This window comes from Arachis hypogaea, chromosome 19, assembly GCF_003086295.3.
Source record: "Arachis hypogaea cultivar Tifrunner chromosome 19, arahy.Tifrunner.gnm2.J5K5, whole genome shotgun sequence".
Classification (NCBI taxonomy): Eukaryota; Viridiplantae; Streptophyta; class Magnoliopsida; order Fabales; family Fabaceae; genus Arachis; species Arachis hypogaea.
The window spans coordinates 98,375,209-98,384,180 of record NC_092054.1 but is presented as its reverse complement, the minus strand read 5'-3'; the positions used below and the strand labels follow the sequence as shown (position 1 = coordinate 98,384,180).

At 33.3% G+C, this 8,972-nt stretch overlaps 1 non-coding gene across 1 annotated transcript; it reads left to right on the top strand.

The window, feature by feature from the left end:
* Positions 1-220: 220 nt before the first annotated feature.
* Positions 221-328, top strand: LOC112780283 (small nucleolar RNA R71). The gene has a single exon (XR_003191130.1). It is a non-coding gene; the product is annotated as a small nucleolar RNA R71 (small nucleolar RNA).
* The last annotated feature ends 8,644 nt before the right edge of the window (positions 329-8,972 follow it).

The window sequence follows — 8,972 nt, the reverse complement described above, 5'->3', positions numbered from 1 at the left end:
TATCAATCTCAAGAACTCCTTTCTTCTGAGTTGTCCCATTATTCACAGGATTCCTTTCAGAAGTATACATGAACTGGTTATTTGCAACCATTTCAATGAGTTCCTGGGCTTCTGCAGGCGTCTTCTTCAGATGAAGAGATCCACCAGCAGAGTGATCCAATGACATCTTGGATAATTCAGACAGACCATCATAGAATATACATAAGATGCTCCATTCTGAAAGCATGTCAGAAGGACACATTCTGATCAATTTCTTGTATCTTTCCCAAGCTTCATAGAGGGATTCACCTTCCTTCTGTCTGAAAGTTTGGACTTCCACTCTAAGCTTGCTCAACTTTTGAGGTAGAAAGAATTTGGCTAAGAAAGCATTGACCAACTTTTCCCAAGAGTTCAGGCTTTCTTTAGGTTGTGAGTCCAACCATATCCTAGCTCTGTCTCTTACAGCAAAGTGGAAAAGCATAAGCCTGTAGACTTCATGATTAACCCCATTAGTCTTAATAGTGTCACAGATTTGCAAGAATTCAGCTAAAAACTGATGAGGATCTTCCAATGGAAGTCCATGAAACTTGCAATTTTGCTGCATTGGAGAAACTAATTGAGGCTTAAGCTCAAAGTTGTTTGCTCCAATTGTAGGAATTGAGATGCTTCTTACATAGAAGTCAGAAGTGGGTGCAGTAAAGTCACCAAGCATCTTCCTTGCATATCCACCATTGTTGTTATTTTCGGCTGCCATCTCTACTTCTTTTTCGAAAATTTCTGTTAGGTCCTCTCCAGAGTTTTGTGCTTTAGCTTCTCTTAGCTTCCTCTTTAGAGTCCTTTCAGGTTCACGATCAGCTTCAACAAGAATATTCTTATCCTTGTTCCTGCTCATATAAAAAAGAAGAGAACAGAAGAGAAGAGGAATCCTCTATGTCACAGTATAGAGTTTCCTTTATGTGAGTAGAAGAAGAAAAGAATAGAATGAAGAAGGGAGAAGAAGAAGAATTCGAACACAGAGAGGGTTCGAATTATAAATAGAAGAGAAGTGTTAGTAAATAAATAAATTAAATAAAAAGAGAGGAGAGGGAGAAGAGTATTCGAATTTTAATTATAATAAAAGAAAAATATTTTTGTTTTTATTTTAATTATTGGTTAGTATTCGAAAATTAAGAAAAGAAATAAAATAAAATTTGAAAACTAAATAAATTAATTAATTAAAAAGATTTTTTGAAAAACTGGTTAGTAATTTTTGAAAATTAGAGAGAGAAAAGTAGTTAGGTGGTTTTGAAAAATATAAGAAATAGAAAACTTTTAAAATCAAACAAAAAGTCAAGTAGTTAATTGAAAAAGATTTGAAAATCAATTTTAAAAAGATAAGAAGTCAGAAAAAGATTTTGAAATTAAATTTTGAAAAAGATATGATTGAAAGATATGATTGAAATTTATTTTGAAAAAGATTTGAAAAGGAAATTAAAAAGATTTGATTTTTGAAATTAAAGTTGATTACTTGACTAACAAGAAACTAAAAGATATGATTCTAGAATTTAAAGATTGATCTTTTCTTAATAAGCAAGTAACAACTTAAAAATTTTTGAATCTAAACATTAATTGTTAATAATAATTTCAAAAATCATGAAATAAAAATAAGAAAAAGATTTTGAAAATCAAATTTTAAAAAACAATTCAAAAATATTAAAAGAAATTTGAAAAAGATTTTAAAAGATAGAATTTTTAATTTGAAATTTTGGCTTGACTAATAAGAAACTAAATTTTAAAATTTTTTGACTAAATAAATTCAAAATTTCGAAATTTATGAGCAAAATAAAGGAAAAATATTTTTTTTTATTTTTGAATTTTAAAGAGGAGAGAGAAAAACATCAAAAAGACCCAAAACATAAAAATTTAAGATAAAAACAAAAATGCATGCAAGAACACTTTGAATGTCAAGATGAACACCAAGAACACTTTGAAGATCATGATGAACATCAAGAACATATTTTTGAAAATTTTTAAGAAAAGAAAGACATGCAAGACACCAAACTTAAAAATTTTTAAACCATAGACACTAATAATTCAAGAATGCATATGAAAAACAAGAAAAGACACAAAATAAGAAAATTTAAAGATCAAACAAGAAAAATAAACAAGAACAACTTGAAGATAAAAAAAGAACACATGCATGAGTTTTCAAAAATTTTGAAAAAAAGTTAAAACATGCAATTGACACAAAACTTAAAATTTGACACAAGACTCAAACAAGAAACACAAAATATTTTTGGTTTTTTTGGTTTTATTAATTTTTTTGTATTTTTCGAAAATTATTTTGGAAAAGAAAATAAAGAGATTCAAAATTTTTAATAAGAATTCCAGGAATCCTGCAATGTTAGTCTAAAGCTTCGGTCCAAAAATTTAGACATGGCTTAATAGCCAGCCAAGCTTTATGTGAAAGCTTCGGTCCAAAAGATTAGACATGGTCAAATGGCCAGCCAAGCTTCAGCATACAAATACAGACATACAACAGCTAAATAGATGGGAATCCAAAGGCTCTTGCCATATGATAAGTGGAAGCCTCAGTCCAAAAGATTAGACATGGCTTCGCAGCCAGCCAAGCTTCACATATCATCTGAAACTCTAGAATTCATTCTTGAAAATTTTGAAGAACAAAATATAAATTTTTTTTTGCAATTTTTTTCGAAAATAAAAATAAAATAAAATAAAATTACCTAATCTGAGCAACAAGATGAACCGTTAGTTGTCCAAACTCGAACAATCATCGGCAACAGTGCCAAAAACTTAGTGCACGGAAATCGTGATCCCGCACTTTTCTTCATAACTCCGCGCAACTGACCAGCAAGTGCACTGGGTCATCCAAGTAATAAACCTTACGTGAGTAAAGTTCGATCCCATGGAGATTGTCGGCTTGAAGCAAGCTATGGTCATCCTTGTAAATCTCAGTCAGGCGGATTCAAATGGTTATGAGGTTTTGATAATTAAAAGATAAATAAAACATAAAATAAAATAAAGTTACTTATGTAATTCATTGGTGGTAATTTCAGATAAGCGTCTGGAGATGCTTTGTTGCTTCTAAACCTCTGCTTTCCTATTGCCTTCTTCCAACCATGCGTTACTTCCTTCCATGGCAAGCTGTAAGATCCTCTCAGTGAAAATGGTCCTCTACAGTTTCTGCACGGCTAATCAACTGTCAGATTTCTCGTCTTGGATGAAAAATACCAGGTACAGCTACCGCATGGCTAATCATCTGTCGGTTCCCGCTAGCGTCGGAATAGGATCCATTGATCCTTTTGCACACTGTCACTTGCGCCCAATATTCACAGGTTTGAAGCTCGTCACAGTCATTCCTTCCCGGATCCTACTCGGAATACCACAGACAAGGTTTAAAACTTTCTAGATCCCAGGAATGGCTGCCAATAATTCTAGCCTATACCACGAAGATACTAATCTCACGGACTCGGTCCGTGTATTAGATATCCAAGAGAATATACTCCAGTTGTCATCCATTGACTACGTTGAACATCATGTAGACCATATTGTGGTTGTCAGGCACGCAATCTTGGCTAAGCGAGTAACGAAGAATGGGTGATTGTCACGGGTCATCCCTTCATTTTGACTTAACTGAATTAAGTACGAGAGTATGTCTTGGAGAAGAAGTAGGCGTGAATTGAATAGAAAAATAGTAGTAATTGCATTAATTCATGAAGAACAGCAGAGCTCCACACCTTAATCTATGGGGTGTAGAAAGTCCACAGTAGAAAATACATAAGTAAAAAAGGTCTAGACATGGCTGTGAGGCCAGCCCCCAAACGTGTACAATAGCATATGACGGTAAAAGTCTATAAAAGATATAAAATAAATCTATAAAAATAGTTTTTATATTAAACAAGTAACCTAGGGTTTACAGAAAATGGGTAACTAAGTGCAGATAGTGCAGAAATTCACTTCCGGAGCCCACTTGGTGTGTGCTTGGGCTGAGCATTGAAGTTTTTTCGTGCATAGGCTGTTCCTGGAGTTAAACGCCAGCTTTGGTGCCAGTTTGGGCGTTTTACGCCAGAAATTTTAGGCTGACTTTGAACGCCTATTTGGTCCATCAAATCTCGGGTAAAGTATGGGTTATTATATATTGCTGGAAAGCCCAGGATGTTTACTTTCCAACTCAATTGAGAGCGCGCCAATTGAGCTTCTGCAGTTCCACAAATTCCACTTCGAGTGCAAGAGGGTCAGAATCCAACAGCATCTGGAGTCCTTTTTCAGCCTCTGAAACAGATTTTCGCTCAGGTCCCTCAATTTCAGACAAAAAATACCTGAAATCACAGAAAAATACACAAACTTATAGTAAAGTCCAGAAATATGATTTTTGAATAAAAACTAATAAAATATAACAAAAAGTAATAAAAACATACTAAAAACTATGTCAAAAATAATGCAAAAAAGGGTATAAATTATCAGCTCATCACAACACCAAACTTAAATTGTTGCTTGTCCCCAAGCAACTAAAAATAAAATAGGATAAAAAGAAGAGAATATACAATGAATTCCAAACTTATCAATGAAGATTAGCTTCAATTAGATGAGCAGGACTTGTAGCCTTTTTTCTTCTGAACAGTTTTGGCATCTCACTTTATCCTTTGAAGTTCAGAATGATTGGCATCTATAAGGACTTAGAATTTAGATAGTGTTATTGATTCTCCTAGTTCAGTATGTTGATTCTTGAACACAGCTACTTTATGAGTCTTGGCCATGACCCTAAGCATTTTGTTTTCCAGTATTACCACTTGATACATAAATGCCACAGACACATAACTGGGTGAACCTTTTCAGATTGTGACTCAGCTTTGCTAGAGTCCACAGTTAGAGGTGCCTAGAGCTCTTAAGCACACTCTTTTTGCTTTGGACCACGACTTTAACCGCCCAGTCTCAAGTTTTTCACTTGACACCTTCACGCCACAAGCACATGGTTAGGGACAGGTTGGTTTGGCCGCTTTGGCCAGGATTTTATTCCTTTGGGCCCTCTTATCCATTAATGCTCAAAGCCTTGGATCCTTTTTACCCTTGCCTTTTGGTTTAAAGGGCTATTGGCTTTTTCTGCTTGCTTTTTCTTTTTTTTCTTTTATTATTATTTTTTTTCTCTTCTTTTTTTTCGCAAGCTTTTGCTTTCACTACTTTTTCTTACTTCAAGAATCAATTTTATGATTTTTCAGATTATCAATAACATTTCTCTTTTGTCATTTTTCTTTCAAGAGCCAACAATTTTAACATTCATAAACAACAAATTCAAAAAATATGCACTGTTCAAGCATTCATTCAGAAAACAAAAGGTATTGCCACCACATCAAAATAATTAGATTATTTTCAAGATATAATTCGAAATTCATGTACTTCTATTTCTTTTGCATTTAAAAACTTTTTTCATTTAAGAAATGTGAAGGATTCATAGAACATTCATAACTTTAAGACATAGACACTAGACACTAATGATCATGTAATAAAGACACAAACATAGATAAAATAGAAAGCATAATTTTTGAAAAACAGAAAAATAAGAATAAGGAAATTAAAGAACGGGTCCACCTTAGTGATGGTGGCTAGTTCTTCCTCTTGAAGATCTTATGGAGTGCTTGAGCTCCTCTATGTCTCTTCCTTGCCTTTGTTGCTCCTCCCTCATGGCTCTTTGGTCTTCTCTGATTTCATTGAGGATAATGGAGTGCTCTTGGTGCTCCATCCTTAGTTGCCCCATGTTGGAATTCAATTCTCCTAAGGAGGTGTTGATTTGCTCCCAATAGTTTTGTGGAGAAAAGTGCATCCCTTGAGGTATCTCAGGGATTTTTTTATGAGGAATTTCCTCATGCTCTTTTTGAGGTCCATGATTGGGCTCTCTTGTTTGCTCCATCCTCTTCTTAGTGATGGGCTTGTGAGATGAATCTCTCCATCTTCCATGACTCGGAGTTGGAAGCAATTGCCTTTCCTTTCCTCTTTCTAGAGTTTTTTTCCGGCCTTAGGTGCCATTAATGGTTATAGAAAAAAAAGCAGAGCTTTTTCCACACCAAACTTAAAAGGTTTGCTCGTCCTCGAGCAAAAGAAGAAAGAAGGGATTAGAAGAAGAAGAGATGGAGGAGATGGAGGTGTATGAATGGTTCGGCCAAGGGGGTTTTAGGTGGTTATGATGTGTGAAAAGGAAGGAGTGATGAGGGGCATATATAGGAGTAAAGTAGAGAGGGAATTCTTGTAATAGGGGTTGGGTTTGGGAGGAAAATGGTTTGAATTTGAAAGGTGAGGTAGGTGGGGTTTATGATGGATGGATGTGAGTGGTGAAGAGAATATGGGGAAGAGGGTAGGATTTGATAGGTGAAAGGTATTTGGAGAAGAGTGTTATGGAAATGTGTGAAGAGGAGAGAAGAAGAGGTGGGGTAGGTGGGGATCCTGTGGGGTCCACAGATCCTGAGGTGTCAAGGAATTCTACTCCTTACACCATTCTGAAAGCATGTCAAAAGGACACCTTCTGATTAATTGCTTGTATCTTTCCCAAGAGTTCAGGCTTTCTTTAGGTTGTGAGTCCAACCATGTCCTAGCTCTGTCTCTTACTACAAAGGGGAGAAGCATAAGTCTGTAGACCTCAGGATTAACCCCATTAGTCTTAACAGCGTCACAGATTTGCAAGAATTCAGCTAAGAACTGATGAGGATCTTCCAATGGAAGTCCATGAAATTTGCAATTCTGCTGCATTAGAGAAACTAATTGAGGCTTAAGCTCAAAGTTGTTTGCTCCAATTGTAGGAATTGAGATGCTTCTTCCATAGAAGTCAGAAGTGGGTGCAGTAAAGTCACCAAGCATCTTCCTTGCATATCCACCATTGTTGTTATTTTCGGCTGCCATGTCTTCTTCTTTTTCGAAAATTTCTGTTAGGTCCTCTCCAGAGTTGTGTGCTTTAGCTTCTCTTAGCTTCCTCTTCAGAGTCCTTTCAGGTTCATGATCAGCTTCAACAAGAATGTTCTTATCCTTGTTCCTGCTCATATGAAAAAGAAGAGAACAGAAAAAAATAGGAATCCTCTATTTCACAGTATAGAGATTCCTTTATGTGAGTAGAAGAATAGAAGGAATAGAATGAAGAAGGGAGAAGAGAAATTCGAACACAGAGAGAGGGAGAGGGTTCGAATTATAAGAGGAAGAGAAGTGTTAGTAAATAAATAAATAAATAGAAAGAGATGAGAAAGAGAAGAAATTCGAATATTAATTTAAAAGAAAAGAAAAATATTTTTGTTTTTATTTTAATTATTGGTTAGTATTCGAAACTATTAAAAGAAATAAAATAAAATTAAAACTTAAAACAATTAGTTAATTAAAAAGAATTTTGAAAAGGGGTTAGTTATTTTCGAAAATTGGAGAGGGAAAGGTAGTTAGGTGGTTTTGAAAAAGATAAGAAATAGTAAAACAGATAAAAAGTCAAGTAGTTAATTGAAAAAGATTTGAAAATCAATTTTGAAAAGATAGGAAGTAAGAAAAAAAATATTTTGAAATTAAATTTTGAAAAAGATATGATTGAAAATTTATTTTGAAAAAGATTTGAAAAGAAAATTAAAAAGATTTAATTTTTGAAATTAAAGTTGATTACTTGACTAACAAGAAACTAAAAGATATGATTCTAGAATTAAAAAATTGATCCTTTCTTAATAGGCAAGCAACAACTTGAAAATTTTTGAATCAAAACATTAACTGTTAGTAGTAATTTCGAAAATCATGAAATAAAAATAAGAAAAAGATTTTGAAAATCAAATTTTAAGAAAGAATTTGAAAATATTAAAAGAAATTTGAAAAAGATTTTAAAAGATAGAATTTTTAATTTGAAATTTTGATTTGACTAATAAGAAAAAACTAAATTTTAAAACTTTTTGACTAAATCAATTCAAAATTTCGAAATTTATGAGAAAAATAAAGGAAAAGATATTTTTTTATTTTTGAATTTTAATGAGGAAAGAGAAAAACAACTCAATGACACAAAACATGAAAATTTAAGATCAAAACAAAAAATGCATGCAAGAACACTTTGAATGTCAAGATGAACACCAAGAACACTTTGAAGATCAAGATGAACATTAAGAACTTATTTTTGAATATTTTTAAGAAAAGAAAGACATGCAAGACACCAAACTTAAAAATTTTTATTCTTTAGAGACTAATAATTCAAGAATGCATATGAAAAACAAGAAAAGATACAAAACAAGAAAATTTAAAGATCAAACAAAGAAATTCATCAAGAACAACTTGAAGATCAATGAAGAACACATGCATGAATTTTCGAAATTTTAAGAAAAATTAAAACATGCAATTGACACCAAACTTAAAATTTGACACTAGACTCAAACAAGAAGCACAAAAATTTTGGTTTTTATGATTTTATTAATTTTTTTTGTATATTTTTCGAAAATATTTTGGAAAAAGAAAATAAATAAATTCAAAATTTTTAATAGGAATTCCAGGAATCATGCAATGTTAGTCTAAAGCTTCGGTCTAAAAATTTAGACATGGCTAAATAGGCAGCCAAGCTTTATGTGAAAGCTTCGGTCCAAAAGATTAGACATGGCCAAATGGCTAGCCAAGCTTCAGCAGAGCATTACATACAACAGCCAAATTGATGGGAATAAAAAAGCTCCTGAAATGATAAGTGAATGCCTCAGTCCAAAAAAATTAGACATGGCTTAGCAGCCAGCCAGGCTTCACATATCATCTGAAACTCTAGAATTCGTTCTTAAAAATTCTGAAGAACATATATTTTTTTTTCAAAATTAAAATTAAAAAGCTTACACATAAAATAAAATTACCTAATCTGAGCAACAAAATGAACCGTCAGTTGTCCAAACTCGAACAATCCCCGGCAACGGCGTCAAAAACTTAGTACACGGGATCGTGATCCCACACTTTTCTTCACAACTCTGTGTAGCTGACCAGCAAGTGCACTGGATCGTCCAAGTAATAAACCTTAC